At 40.3% G+C, this 16,021-nt stretch overlaps 1 pseudogene across 1 annotated transcript; it reads left to right on the top strand.

Moving 5' to 3' along the window:
• Nucleotides 1-3,981: 3,981 nt before the first annotated feature.
• Nucleotides 3,982-5,579, top strand: LOC149831492 (F-box protein At5g46170 pseudogene; annotated as a pseudogene). Its single transcript, XR_016433022.1, has one exon. The product of XR_016433022.1 is annotated as an F-box protein At5g46170 pseudogene (transcript).
• Nucleotides 5,580-16,021: the final 10,442 nt, after the last annotated feature.

Genomic DNA, 16,021 nt, shown 5'->3' with positions numbered 1-16,021 from the left:
AATTTATGACGGCGTTTGCGACAGAATTATTCTGTCGCAAATTCTGCAACTAATTGCAATTTTAGGGACGGATAGTTTTCTCTCGCTAATCCATCACAACTTTGCGATGGATTATTTTATTTGCAAATTTCCGTCACTAAATTAACTCAGTAATGTGTTCATTGTTAGTTTTATTAATGGGATAATCCTTTTTGTTATTTTATGTCACAACTACAATTTTTTGACATAAGGCTATTTTGGGTCTTTACAGTAATAATGATCTTATTTAATAGGGGTGTCACTATAAAAAAATAAAAATACCTACACTCAGTCTCAAGATTCAACTCTATTCTTTTCACGTTGCTGGCAAATTCCATCGTTTCCCAGGCTTGAATCTCGTTCAATTTATAAACACATGCAATCCCATCTCCAACTGAGACCACTCGGCCAATTTCATCAACTTGAAAATTCATGTAAAAGTTGGTCATTCTTCTTTCCAATAGTAGTGTGCTCCCCATCTCCAGGAGAGGAGAGAATTCCATGTTGTTTGGGATAGAGTCAAGGAATAAAAAACTTGAGGCATCATTCATTTTAAAACATTTACGCTACCAATGCATAGAATTTGAATACAATATAATCTTATAAAAGATAAGTTCTAAGTTTATATATATATACAATGTGTGTGTGTGTGAATCATTTTTGTTTTTTTTTTCTTTGCCAATGGGAAAACCAACTGTCATTGATCATACATTCACAGTTCTCTAGTTGATAAAAGCCTTGAGGTCCCCCCTGCCTGCTGGAGAGTACGACCAGCTTCGATCTTGCAATAAGGGATACCCCCTATGGGTTTTCAGCCATGGTGTCACCTCAACCGCCCCTAACCAAGAGGGAGTACTCGTGGGCGATCATGGGCAGTGTGAATTGTCTATTGGATTTAACCAATCAATAATAAATTTTAGCTACTTGTGTGAGGTTGCTGTTTCAATGAACATAGAGTGACTTGTCTTAGTCCATTCCTCTGGCATTGCAATTCAACCCAAATAAAAGTGGGTATCAAATTTGATAACGACTTTCAAAAGTAATGTTTCTAGAGTGTTTATTAGCTTTCTTTTGCTCAAGAAGAATAAACCTTCCCACTAAAAGAAGTTAAGACTTCCACAGTTTCCCTGACCAGTGTTGGGAATATGCATGGCGCTCTTGCAAGCAAAACCCTAGCAATTTTTTTTTTTATTAAAAATAAAACTTAAAAACTATACAGTTGCAAATGCCAATGAAGCATTTTCATGCATGTTGAAAACCCATAAGCATGAAGAAAGAACAAATTATCAAATGAATTTATACATTGCTCACTGTAGGTTTAATGTGTCATGCGAGTAGAAGGCAAACTTTTTCTTACGAAAAAAGAAAAAGGAAGAAACTAACAGTTTGTTTCATTCCCATGGAAGGGAAGGCTCTCTCATGAGTTCTGAAACCCTTGCCAGCACAGCTTTCCCATGAAAGTCCTTTCATATGAATGGATTAACATCAAAAGGAGGTGACAGAAAAAACTGGGCCCTACTTTAGACAGCATGACAGTTTCCTACCATGATGCTTGGATGTTATTTGGCTGGTGATGGGAAAGGGATGCCAGGTACATAAAAGAAATGAGGTAATCTAGTGGTAACAGGATTGACCATGAAATGAAGCACAACTACCCAACTTCTTTGCTAGTTGGCTCAACAAGAGAGTGGAAAAAAAGCCAGAAGAACAATAACAAGGAGTAAAATCCACCAACTACGTGTTATGAAGCCAAACAGATTAACGTGATTTGCGAAGTTCCTGTGCACATGATAAAATAACGTGTTTGGCGTCGACTGAAATGAAACCAAGTTCATGAACTTTAAACATTTCTTTTGTTGCGTCACGTTTGGCGTGACTGAAGTTGAAAAAACTTCATTTAGAACAACACATCTTTTTCAATAAAATTTTGAAAACTGAAAAATGAAAATCTTTGTTCTTTACAAGCAAAAAAGCTAGTTCTTTTGAGATCAGGACAAGTAAAATTATATTAAAAATACTTTAAAATGGCTCTAATATTAATATAACTGGGTTCGAATAACATCCAACCTTATACTTGAAGCCCATAGTTCCTACATCCTAACTTGATTTTCAAAGAAAAATCTAATTCATTAAAAAGAAAAAGAAAAAGAAAATCCCATGCATATGTCCTTTTTTTAACTTGGTTTTATAAAATTAAGGCTGAATTAAACTCATATATGTTATTTAATTTGTCTCTTTTATTTTTTCCTGTATCTCTTTTGATATGTTGTCTGTCCCAATGTTATCAGCATCAGCAGAAAAATAGATACGCTTCATCCCTGAATCGGCTAAGTTTTAATAAATGTAAAAAAATACTTAAAATTAAATTTTTATTATTATTTTAATGGTTTTAACAAGTGTCACATTATGATTGACACATAATATTTTTTTTTATTTTTTGGCCAATACAGAACGATTCACTTGAATATCAGCATCTGCCGATACAGCAACGATTCAGGGCCGATACCGATACTGACAACATTGGTCTGTCCATTTTTTTAGAATGTGTACGGTTTTATTCGTGCATTGATTCTTTAATGATTTTTTTGTTGTTTCTCCATACTGATAGCTATGGGGATGACAGATTCATTAGAACAAAGTTTTCTAGTAGCTATTTGGTGTCGGCAACATGTAACAATCAAATTCTCAAAGATATCTTGGAGTTGAAAATTACTTGGAGAAAATTTCTTTCTATTTCTATACTTTTTTTTTTTTTGAGAAAATATAAGCTTCAAGAAGATAAGATCATTCAAATGACATTATGTCACAGATACAGCTAAGATTTTGGAAACTTCAAGATTTTATTATGTTATTTTTAAATGCTGATATAGTACCAAGAATGTGATATTTCCAAAATTAAATATAATGATCATGATTTCATTATAATAATAATGCAACGAAAGCAATTGTTTAAACATTTTAGTGTTGCTTAGACAATTTATAATGTTTTTATATATCCTGATATTAAAAAAAAAAACAGTTTTTTCAAAATATCAAGAGCTTTTTTTTTTGTTTAAGTATATTTTCGTAAAAAATGAGACTTGTGACATTGGGAGCTAAGCAACAAAATTGGAACGAATATGATTGAACATGAAGAAGCAAAACAACTTGAACGGGCGATTGTACTGTCAGGGGTCGGCCTAAGAGTTTGAATTAAAATATGCAATTTTTCAATGTGAAAGAATATAAAAATATTAATTTATCACGTAAGGGCTAGGTTTGGTTCATGTAATCATTATACAACTTCAGTATTGGTTTCTCTATCTCTCATTTTTTTCATTTTATTTTTCTAATGCTCTATAAACAAGGGAAAAACTTTCTTTTAGAAAAAAACTCTTCCAGCCAAAAAGTCTTTCTGGTTTGAAAGGGTCAGAAAATCCATAGAATTTTTTTTATTTTGCATCATTTTTTCTACATGTTTTTCTCTTTCAAATGTGCCCTAAGTCTCACCAGCCCTGGTGCCATTACATCATAGTCGGATCCTGGTCCAATAAAAGTCCGACCGGTTTGATACACCTACCTAGGCTAGGGCGCTAGGACCTCCAGTGTGCGAGTGGAAAGGATAAAATTGTAATTTCACAGAAAGTCATGGAAAAAACACGGTACCCATGATCGGCGGGGTCCAGCTGTCGCTGGCAAACCAAACCGATCGCTCCAAGGATTTGCTCGGTATAAAGGCAATTTCGTCATTTCCTAAAGCCAAAATAATCCCCCTTCCCGTCATCCTCCTCCGTCCACCGCCAAAGCTTAGGATGGTACTCTAGTAAGAAGAGAAAACCATAATGAACAATTTCGTCATTACGAATGAAAAATCTCATCCGGCAGCTCGATTCGAACGGTGGATCGTGCCTCCACGCCATCAACACCCTTCCTCCAACGAAACAAGAAAAAGAGTACAACAAAAAACAGAAAAAGGAAAGAAAAAAAAAGAAGAAAGTCCACGCTGTTCCTGTTACCTCCTTCCTCTCAAAGAGAAAAGAAAGAAGGGGTGGTGGGTGAGGAGCAGTGGGTTTCAGTTGTAGCGAGAGAGATCGTCGTCTTCCCCCATTTGGGATTGGGACTTGGGACTTGGAGAGGGGGAAGAGAGGAATCGTGTGGACTGGAGGCATGCTGTCTGATCCGAAGGGGGAGGTGGGGAAGGCGGCGCGGGCTTCGATGGTGGACCACTTCGACCGGCTGCCGAATTCGGTGATGCTGCTCATCTTCAACAAGGTCGGCGACGTGAAGGCGCTCGGCCGCTGCTGCGCCGTCTCCAAGCGCTTCAGCTCGCTCGTCCCGCAGGTCGACTCCGTCATAGTCCGCGTCGACTGCGTGATCTCCGGCGATAGCGATGCCGCCGGCGGCCCCAAGTCCAGGGGCGTCCTCGGCCACCTCCTCCGCCTCCTCCTCGGTAGCATCTTCCGCCCGATCCAGGCCATCCAGCAGATGATCGGCCCCAAGAAGGTGATCCTCGCCGAGGTCTCCCACCACTCCCCCGGCGAGGTCCTCCGCAACTTCAGGGAGATCCGCCGCCTCCGGATCGAGCTCCCCGGCGGCGAGCTCGGCGTCGACGCCGATGCCCTCCTCAAATGGAAGGCCGAGTTCGGGAGCTCGCTCGAGAGCTGCGTCATCCTCGGCGCCACCTCCTTCCGCCGGGGCCACGATGCTGCCGGCCCGCCCGATGTTTCCGCCGCCGAGAGGGAGCCCAATTTCGCCGCCGCCGCCGCCGCCGCCGCAGAGGATCAGGGGAGCATCCCGGAATCGTTCTACACCAACGGCGGGCTGAAGCTGCGTGTCGTCTGGACGATCACCTCGCTGATCGCCGCCTCTGCCCGGCATTACCTCCTTCAACAGATTGTCGCCGAGCACCCAACGCTTGAGAGCCTGGTTCTCACCGATGTCGACGGGCAGGGGATGCTCTGCATGGGGAAGGAGCAGCTGGCAGAGTTCAGGCAGGCGCCGGTCGCCCCCTCGTCGTCTTCGTCCAACAGGACGCAGGTCCCGGCCTTGAACATGAAGCTCTGGTACGCCCCTCGCCTCGAGCTTGCGTCAGGGTATACGTTGGAGGGGGCGACGCTCGTCGCCATTAGGCCCATCGATCGGCCGATCAAGAAGGAGATTACGGAAGCGTTTGTTGCGAACGCTTTCGAGGAGCCGTTCGGAGAAGCCTCCAAGGCCATGGTTAAGAGGAGAACTTACCTCCTAGAGATGAACCCCTTCTGAACGAATTCGCTTCGTGATCTCTTGCAAAAAAAAATGATTTCGTTCTGTGGGGAGTGAGGGTAATAGGGGCGACGATCTTGGAATTAGGCGTAGGTAAGGGGTTGAAGGGATGAAAGTGAGAATGAAGTGGGTCTTGTACATCAATAGATGAAGTATGGTAACGTGGAACTTGGCAGTAAGATCGATGATCTATGACAATGATTGATGATGATGAAGGTGCTATGAGCAACTCTGTAAAACAATCCTCCACAATGTTTGTAATAATAATGCCTTTTTTCTTTTTAATCTAGTGAATATGAATCTCAGTTCTCTCTCAAAAATGGCGATGTTTCTTTCTTCTTTCTTTTACTCTTTTTAATGGTTTCTTCTTTGGGATTGATTCAATTCTCAATGTGGTAAAAACTGGTGAGATGGGTTTGCTGACTTCAGAAATTTCAGTATGGCAGCGTGCCATCAACGTATCTGTTAAAACCTTTACTATTACATTGCATGTTGTGTCTGTTAGACTGTTACACTGTTGTTTCTGAGTTTCTTATTTTTCTATTCTTGCTGTTTTCGTCTATGTCCTATTGTTATTGCAGATTATTGTGGTATTTCTTTTCCTCAGTGTTGTCATTAGTTCTGCTTCTTATGTGCTACAGGTGTGCCCTTGTTTACAATGCATTGGTTGTTGATGTCCTGGATGCAATACACTGCCTCAGGAAAGTGGTTGTGCGTGTCATCCCATATTTACTATGTCTCAGTAGAGTTGGAGGGAAGTGTGTTAAGGTATGTTCACATTTCTGTGGACAGAAAAAAAATCGGTTCTTTTGAGTATATATTGATTTGTATGCCCGGCACTGTCTTGTTTCTTCAACAGTTTCTTTGTCATGATCAGTGTTAACTCATGTATTTGAAATATAGGTGTGCTTAATCACGTCTGTCATCTTTGTCATTGGCAAGTCCAATTGATCTGAGAAGAAAATAATATACTCTTGGGGCTTTCTACCACAAAATTAAAAGTCTGTTCAGCCTCAGAGTGTTGGCTATTATACCAAAGCCAATTGCTTTCCAAGATTCACTCGAATCATCCAACCTTCGAACTTTTGTTGACAACCAGCATGAGATCTAATTTCTATGCCTCATTCTGTAAATCATATTTGGACCTGCTTCTCTGTCAAGTGGACCTTCTTGAAGCGTAGAAAATTTGCTAATGCTAATATAACAACATCATAAGACTGCAACAGATTCTACCAACTCCAGTAGCTGCTCTCTGTGCTTCTTTCTCATGATAGGATGGTCTTTGTATTGAGCTCTGGGTGTTCTTTCTGGGAAGAAGTAATCATGTGACAAAAGAAAAATCTTCCTTTCATTCTCCTTTACAGTACTATATGTGATGTAATATCGGGCATTAGACAGTTTATAATCCTCAATTATGTGATTCATAGAATCACTGTTTTAATTGTCTTTACATCTACTACATTGTTTGCTATTTCAGTTTTCATAGAATGTTTGGAAGGAACGTGAACATTGTTACCACCTAGTTAACATTTAAACTACTTTACATATTTGCTGTTTATGTACTTAAGTCCCAGGGCATAGTGGCCAGTAGGTACCCTGCTAAGACCCAGAAACTCTGATGTGCTGGAGTAGGATTGTTTTAACCATATAATCTTGGTTAGCTTGGAATGCTGGGTTGTGTGCCATGGCTCATAGCCCAATGTTGAGAACCTAGTCACCATGTCATAAGATTGTTGTTAAGTGCATTCATGTCTTTCCACCAATATATATATATATATTGAAAAGAATCAATAGAAAAATGATAAATTGTCATCTCTATCACTATCAGCAATATCTAAAACAGTATAATAGTGTAAAAGGCAAAATGTAGGGGAAAAGGCTCAGGTTTTTTACTTCTTTCAAAACTCCAAACTTTGGGCGATGAAATGTCATTAAACTTTGTAGGTGGTTAGACCAAAGAATCTGTTTTGGATTCGTGATGCTGTTTTCACAGTGAAAATCATGGTTTGTTAATTTTTCACAAGTTCAACATGAAGGACCACATCCAAAGGTCAGTACAATGTTGGAACAATTATTATTAGCAAGATACCCATCATATATATGGAGAATAACACTAGTCAGTCAAGCATGCTTTGTTTGGTGTTGCTTTCTAACTGAGAAAAGGTTGTCATGGTTATTTAGGTGAGATCCCTGCTTCGGTGAAAAGGACACAAGGTAGTATAAGAACACTGGAAGTAATGAAATAACAGATTTTTCATGAGTGCTTGTTGCTGTTGGTTAATGAGAACAGTGATGGGCATTTTAGGTTTTCCATAGAGCTGGAAAGGAAATTCCAGTTGGAGGAAAGGATCTGGCATTGGATCAAGCATCTGCAGTCTTTCTTTAACTGCAGCAGGGTGCAATTAGGAAACACACAGTTAACCTAAATGTGGGATGATCCTTGGTTGGGAAGGGTATCTTATCATGACCATTCCCAACATTATATGCATCATCAAAGGAAAGACTTATTAGAGACTGAATGCTGGAGAGATGGATAAATTTGTGATCTAGACCGTAGAAGGAATCTTCCTGATAATGGGTTTGTTAGCTGGCTAGAGATAACAAATAAATTGAATAAAATCAAGCTATGCAACTTAAAGGACTGCATTACTTGGTGTGGTTGAAGAAAAGGTCTTTTTTCTATCAAACCAGCCTGAGAAACAAGCTTAGAGTTTACCATCTGCACATTTTCCTAAAAAGGCTATTTGGATCAAAGGCCCCTCTCCTAAAACCATCTCATTTTACATGCTGGTGTCCCAAAATGGACATCCAAATGGTAAAAAGTGGAATCAAGAGGCTTCCAACTAGCCAGCAGGTGTTATCAATGCAAGGATGAGTTAGCTTTTCACCTATGTAACACGGACTCTTCTAACAGGGCACCACACCCGCGTTTGGACACAACTTCCTTTGTGTTAGGTGAAGTTAACCACATTAAGGTTCATTTCTATCCAAAAGTAGATTCAGTTAACCCTAATCAAGTCTATTTTTCTCTAATATTATATATATAAATACATAAATGCACACACATATACGAAGTGTTAACTTAAAACTGTTAAAAATTATATATATACCCTCCCTGCACCCCCGCACTCAAGTTTTTTTAAAGTCGCTGCATCCACACCCACACCTATGTGACATAACTTTTCACCAATTTGGGTCATGCCTCTTCTAAAATCCAGCATAAAAACCAATAATTGCTGGCTAAAGTTAAATCTTGGCAGGTTTGGGATGCCCAAAACTGGAGAGTTTTAAAGGGAAGCATGTTGTTATCTATGTAACCAGTTTTCCCCACATCTTAGTTCTGTTTTAACTTCGCATAATGACTTTCCATCTTTGCATTAAATAGATTAATTCCGTATAAAACAAAAAATTCATAACTAAATCCTCATAGTTGATTGTGGAATTGGATGTGCACAGTAGTTGTTACTTGTTTGTGGTGCTTGATGTGGTTGGTCACTCATAGAGACAACATATCTACACAGAATCTACAGTGTCCACCTATCTTTTACTCACAATTCCAGATCAGATGCCCTCTTTTCTGAAATTCCTGATCCAGGCCTCTGTTTTTTGTGTAATGTCAGAAAAAAAAACCTTGACATTGAACCCCATCTAAGTAACCTGAGTCAACATAGTTTGCTGTTGATGGAAATAATGTTAAACACACATTTTCCTTTCTTTTTGTCTGCACTTCACATATTCCTTTTGTTGATAGACAGGACCATAAAAACCATACCCTCCTAGCAAACCCAACCTCCTCCATTATATCCTTTGCCCCATGGGATATGCACATCCTTGAAAACCATTGTTTCCCTGGATTCTGTCACATAGGTGCAGGTGCGGCGATGCGGCACTTTAAAAAAAATATGGGTGCAGGAGTGTATATATATATATATATAAGTTTTAACAGTTAACAATAACACTAATGAAATAAAAACCTTTGGGATGTCTAATATTTACAGATACAGTCCAACCTTTGGGATGTCTAATCAACCAACCGCCTAGGTGAAGCTATTCTTTTTCAGCTTATATGATGAAAATGTCAAAAATAACCATTCGGTACTAAACTTTCTTCCAAACTAAACCACGCTGCAGATATACCAGCAAACATGTAGGCTTACCTGACAGCAACCTTTTTTATTTTCCTTCCAGCAGCTTTTATCATGATAAGGTCTAGCTCCTCTCATCTTTCATTGTTCTCTGGAAAATTCAGAGGAACCCATGAACCCCTCGAACAGACATCATATACACTCCGACAGGAACCTTTTATGGCTTCACTTGAGCCTTGCGGACGTCACCATAATTTCTCAAATATATTCACTCTGGTGAGCTTACACCCGATTCCTAAATGAAGCTACAGATGATCTCTGTTCAACATGAAAATTGCCTACCATCAAATCCCTGTTTGCATAAAATGTCCAATTAAAACAGCACATATTTTTTGAAATAATAACAACCATCCGATTATAAACACAAATACCTATCAAAATCACCATAGGAAAAGGAAAAATCAAATGAGAAATTATCATTGCTTTCCCTAATTTCTTCCTTGAAACTCCCCAACTCACGATTGACCACCCACCTGATTCTCCTCATTATCGCCATTGAAGATGGCGACCACACGTAATAAACCCATCAAACCATTTTTATGGTGTGGGAGAGAGATTGAGAGAGAGAGAGAGAGACATACTGAAATCGCCACCTCGCTGAGTTGGAGACGGAGAAGAGGAGGCATCGAGGTCGGGACGGGGGGGCAAATTTTTTTGCCCTAATCCCCTTCCCAGCCCCATTTCATCAGATTTTTTTTTTTTAAGTTCAAAATTGAACAATTAAGACCTTGGGTGCGTTGACTGCACCTAGTACCGGTTTAACCACACCAGGTGTCACACCCGAGTCACATTGCGACACCGGTAAGGCACCTGGCTGGCTGAATCCCTGTGACATAGCCTGAATTTCATCCCTAACACAAATCCATCGTGACCACCACTATTCATACAGTTTTTATTCTTTTACCTTTTTATTTTTTCCTTGATGGGGAAACCACCCTTGGCTTGATGGGGAAACCACCCTTGGGATCAGAGACCTAGTGGTGCTGCAGTACTTATGGTCACTGTCCCAATGGTGTAAACCCATGGCACACCCTTTGCTAGTTACTGTGCTAAGTCCCAGTTGAACCCTGAACAAGTTTTCTCCAGCCACAGGGTTTTCAAATTATAATAGCCCCCACCATTTTCGTATGGGCATCCACCTTTTCCCTCTCTTTTTCATAATGATATTTTTAATTGAGTTGAATCCTTCCTAGTTCATGCTCTCTCTGTGTTTTTGTAGAAATCTCCTAGGTGGAAGTGCAAGTTCTGATTAGGTACGGAAAAGCCAAGCTATAGGTTGCTAAGACTTTGAAGGTATGGAAAGACCAGAAGAGATGAAATCTAGGTTCGTCTGCCCATAGCAAAGAGCAACAACTTGCCAAGGAAACTCCTCTTAATTTTCAAGTTTACTTGAGTCAAGAATTTGTCAATCAAGATCAGCCACGTGAAAGCTGTTGCTCTTGGATTGGAGCCACAGATCCAAACAGCTGGCAAGGTTTTTCCAGGTGGCTCATATCAAGATCTTATTGATAAAAATCTGAAGTTGAGCAATCCTGAATAGTCTTATCCTCCTGTCCCGTCAACCTCCATTCAAGACCGGGTTTCACAAAAGTGTTCCTCATACATTTTATCTATGGGCAGGTTGCGCTTGGGCACAACATCCTATACACCCTTCTGCAACCATCTAATTGCCACCAAATCCTCTTTGCATGCCTATAGTGTTTATACGAATTTTAAAACAACATACGTGCCCTAAAGATCAACCAAATTCATTCAAGTAATAAATCACAAAACTTCAAGAGAGCAGAAGAAAAAACTAAGACAACCATGAAACATATATTAAACATTAAAAATGCAAAAAATTCTTTTAAAAGAGCAATAAAAAAAGTCCAAAAAAACAAACATATATATCACTTTTAAAACATGATACTTATATTTAAAAAAAAACTCACAAGAAATTAAAAGTATTATGAGAAATTACCATATTTAACTTTTAGGTAATATCTCACGATATTTTCACAAGATTTTTTTGTCACTATGAGAGTGAGTTGAAGGGACATCGTAAATTTAGAACCCATATCACATGCCCCTTATCACAAGGTTAGAGCTGAGTGTACACCTTAATGGGTAGGGCTAGGAAATGAGATAAGATACGCTCATGTTTGGGTCATAAAAAGCTCATTCAAACTCATAAAAACACGCTCAACAAACCAAAGATGCAATTAATATTCACATTATATAGGCTCATTAGCTGGTTATAAAAATATTTTACATATATTTTTATATGATTTGAGGAATGGTTGAAGAGTTTTGCTTGCAACAAATAAATTTAGTGGACAAATGCTCTTCAAAACCAATGTATTTATTTGTCAATGAGCTGGTTTTATATTGGCTTTGGTTCAGGTTTATATAAAAAATAGAATTTGTATTGAACCTGTTTTTCTTATAAATAAACAAACAATGATTACAGTTCAAATGCTATTATTTTTCTTTTAACAATACATTTTTTAAAATCTGAGCTTAAACTCATCTTGTTTATCGTGGCTTGCTAACGAATTCAAGCTTAGCTCAGTCCACCACAAGAACCAAGCTGAGCTTGCATTAAACAGGCCCGCTGATGGGCCAAGGGAACCTAAAGTTTTACAGCAATGAACTCACGAGTGAGGTAGTTTTCCTTAGTTATTCAAGAACAAAAGTCGTTATTTTTTTAAATCATTTTAATATTTATTCATGACTAATTAATGCAGTGCAACAAAAAGATGGTGCACTATAAAAGAAATAAAAATAAAGTCTAAATAATAATTCAAATGAACACACCAATTCCTAGCATATGTTCAGACGAAGGAAAAGCTCAGTTTCATGAGAAATCCAATTTTCATGTTCACGGTGATTTTCTCAACCACGGGACATTGAAAAATGCCACCATCATTGTGGAAATGTTTTCACATCACTCCCCATGAAACTTTTTACCGATTTTTACATGGGTAACAAGTGCTCATCAATATACAATATATTTCTTGTTGCTTCTGAAAATTCCATTCATATGCATTTCAAGAAAAACTTTTCATACGACAAAAATTCTCATGAGAAAAAAGGTCGTGAGACACAAGGACTCTTTTACGAGTCTGACTGAGCTCTTTATGAGTTTAACTTGAACCAAGCCATGATCAGCTGAACTTGTTTACGAGTCGTAGTTATTAGGTAGACAAAAATCTGTTAGAGAAATATATGATAAACAAAAATCTGAGTCTCTGATTAGTTTTAAGCATGTGGCTATCAACCAAAATGCCGTCGAATCATATTTCTCATGACAGAAACCCTAAAAATAAAATCTATATTCAATCAGAGTTGTATGCACCACATGATTCATAAAGAGAGAGTACCTTGCAACAATGATCAAGATTGCAGAGTTGCTTCCCTATGTGCACCAACAACGAGAGAGACGAGAGAAAGAGAAAGAGGAGGGAGCCGAGCAGGGGATCACTAGAGTGAGCAGTGAAGATCGAGAGACGAGAGAGCAGGGAGAGACTATAGAGCATGGAGAGAAGAGAGAAAGAGGCCCCCTATCGAGGCCCCCCTCTTAAAAAAAATTCTCAAATGTTAATTGGGGCTTTGATCTCACTCTATAATGGTGACATAAATATCACCGTTATATAGCGAATCTATAACAACAAGATCTTCTGGACATTAAATATATCTGTTAATCTATTTTAACGCAATATCTAATGACCAAAAACTCTTGTCATTATACATAGGTCTTTAACGATGAGATGTGTGTAGGGACAAAGCATTCGTGAGGACATAAATATCATTGTTATTGATGAATCTATAGTGGCAACATTCATGGTTGTAATAGAGTAATAACAGTGATATAATTATGTCCTTACTTTTGAAAAAAAATGCTAAAGATAACTTGACTTGTCCCCAGCGAAATCGGGTTAAATAGGCTCGACAGGCTAAATTGTTTCGGCCATAACTTTCTATTAGGATATTTATTTAAGGTTATTTTTATTATATTTTAAAGCTAAAATCTTCAACTTTAATCCATCTTTTAAGTGCAAAACCAAATTTGATAATTTTGGTGGTAAAAAATGTGCTCAAAATGGGCCACACCTAAAAATGAGGTTTTTGTATTAAACAAGTTAGTTTGTTTTGGTTATAACTTTTTACTTTCATGTTCGATTAACCTGATTTTTTATTCATTGAAAAAGTAAAATCCTCTAGTTTAATTATATTTTGGACAAAAACCTTAAGAATATCATTTTAGAGGCCAAAAATAAAGTTGAAGTTAGCATAGCCTTATAACATACCAAAAACACTAGATTTTGGTACGAGACTCATGACATAAAATGATCTGATCAAAATTTAAGTGTCTACAAGAGTGAAGACCCCTAAAAAAGGAGGTAATGTTGGACATTTTGGGTTTTCGAGTCCAACCCACAGTCTGACCCGGTTTGACACCCTATTAGTGGGTCACGTAAGTGACTGAATAATGGAGGTAGTGGGTGGGAGTTACGTGAATGTGGAGAGACCACATTCACGTAACTGCCCAATTCTCCATTATATAAAGAGGTTTGGGGTTACGAAAATGATGAGATTTCGTAACAATTCCCTGCCATAATATTGTTCTGCATTCAGGCGCAGCAGAACGGGTCCTGCTCACCGTCGACATTAGGCCTGGGCTCATTGTGGGCATCGATCGACTAAGGAGAACGCCGAACTTCCTACACGATCAATGGCGAATCCAGGTACGCTCCCTGTCTTGTTGTATTATAGGGTTTTCACCCAACATTGGGTTATGGGCCCACGTCTACTTCGCATTCCCGCTGCGTGTGGCAGTGTAGGCGATTTTGACGTTTAGGCATCGGTGGAGTCGCCGTGGGGCGACAACCACCGATTAGCTGCAGACTGTCGTCGTGGGACGACAGTCTGTCTTCACCGGCAAATGTCACCGGAAAAGGGCGACATTACATTCCCGGTTTCAGGCAAAACTCAAAAAAAATGTAAGTTTTTATACCTGTGGCCGGTTTTGCCGTCGCCGGGAGTATCGTCGGAGCCGTCACCAGGAATCCCCTGCACCGTCGGGTTGCAGGGTGGTCGGCATACGGCGGAGGTGTTGCCGTAGTTAAACGTCGGATGGCCGGCGTTTGGGGTTTAAAAAAAACCCCTTTTTTTCTCTGCTCGGAGTTCCTTCAGGCCGCCATGGTGATGCCGTCGTCGGGGCGTCTGTCGGCGATTCCAGCCGGTGCCGGCAGTAAGACGTCGTCGTAGGGCACCGTCAGTCGCCGGTGACCTTGCTGGCACCGCTGGGATGACGCCGGCGGATTTTAGGGCATTCGGATATGGCTGCGCCGTCTGGAACTTTTGGAGCCAGGGCATGGGGCTGTCGCCGAACCGGCGTCACCGTGGGGTGACGCAGTTCGCCGGGGTCCAGCATCAGTCGCCGTTACGGCGACGTGGGTCGTCGTGGAACCGAAAAGGGCAGAAACCCTTTTCGATTTCCCTGAAATTTCAAACAGAAACCCATCGGGTTTCTGTTTAATTTCAATCTGGGGATCGGATCGGGTCCCGTGTGAAGACCCGATATCAGGCCTGATCCAAACCCGAAATGGATCGGGCCTGCTATTATTTTTTGGATCTGACCCGGACCCATAATGGGACCGGGTCTGGGTCTGATCCGAAAAGGGTCGGGTCTCCATTTAGATCAGATCTTATCCAGATCCATTCTAAAACGGGTCCGATCTGGACCCATTAAGAACCGGGTCCATAAGGGACCGGGTCGTACCTGGGGTTCGGTTTGGACCGGGTTATACCCGGGTCTATGTAGGATCGGGTCATACCCGGATCCATGAAGGTCCGGGTTATACCCAGGTCCATGTAGGACCGGGTCATACCCGGGTCCATGAAGGACCGGGTTATACCCGGGTCTATGTAGGACCAGGTCATACCCGGGTCCATGTAGGACCGGGTCATACCCGGGTCCATGAAGGACCAGGTCATACCCGGGTCCATGAAGGACCGGGCCCGACCCGGGTCTGTTTTGGACCGGGTCCGACTCGGGCCTGTTTAAGACCGGGTCTAACCCGGGTTCTGTTCGGGCCGGGTCTGATCCGTATTAAGTATGGGTCGGGTCAGACCCGGATCCCATTTAAAACTGGGTTGGATCCATAAGAAACAGGATCCAAACACTATTGAGACTGAATCGGATCAGGACCCTGATATGACCCCTTCCGGAACCGGTTCGGAGCCGTTTTTGACCGGTTCTTTCCAGTTTTTCACCGGTTCTGGGATGCTGAGACTTTGTTTTCATAGATATAAAGAAATACAGGGATTTTGGTATACAGTTATAGGGTTTTATGAACTTTTGTTCATATTATGTATCGGTTTATAAGGTTCGGAACCGGTTCGGACCCTTAGATGACCGGTTCGGGGCGATTTCAGACCGGTTCAGAGTGTTTTAAGACAGGTTCCTACATGTGGACCCTGGGTTTTACACATATGAGCATGCTTTTGTTATTTTTCATGCTTTATAAAGTATTTATTTTGAATAATGCATGACTTATGCATGTTAATTCATGTATTTAGCATTGGTTAAGTTATGCATGATAATTTTAAGCATGAATTGTAACTAAATTTAT

The sequence above is a fragment of the Nuphar pumila genome, chromosome 7 (assembly GCF_984573655.1).
Source record: "Nuphar pumila chromosome 7, dmNupPumi1.hap1.1, whole genome shotgun sequence".
NCBI lineage: Eukaryota > Viridiplantae > Streptophyta > Magnoliopsida > Nymphaeales > Nymphaeaceae > Nuphar > Nuphar pumila.
This window is presented reverse-complemented; position numbering and strand designations above follow the sequence as displayed.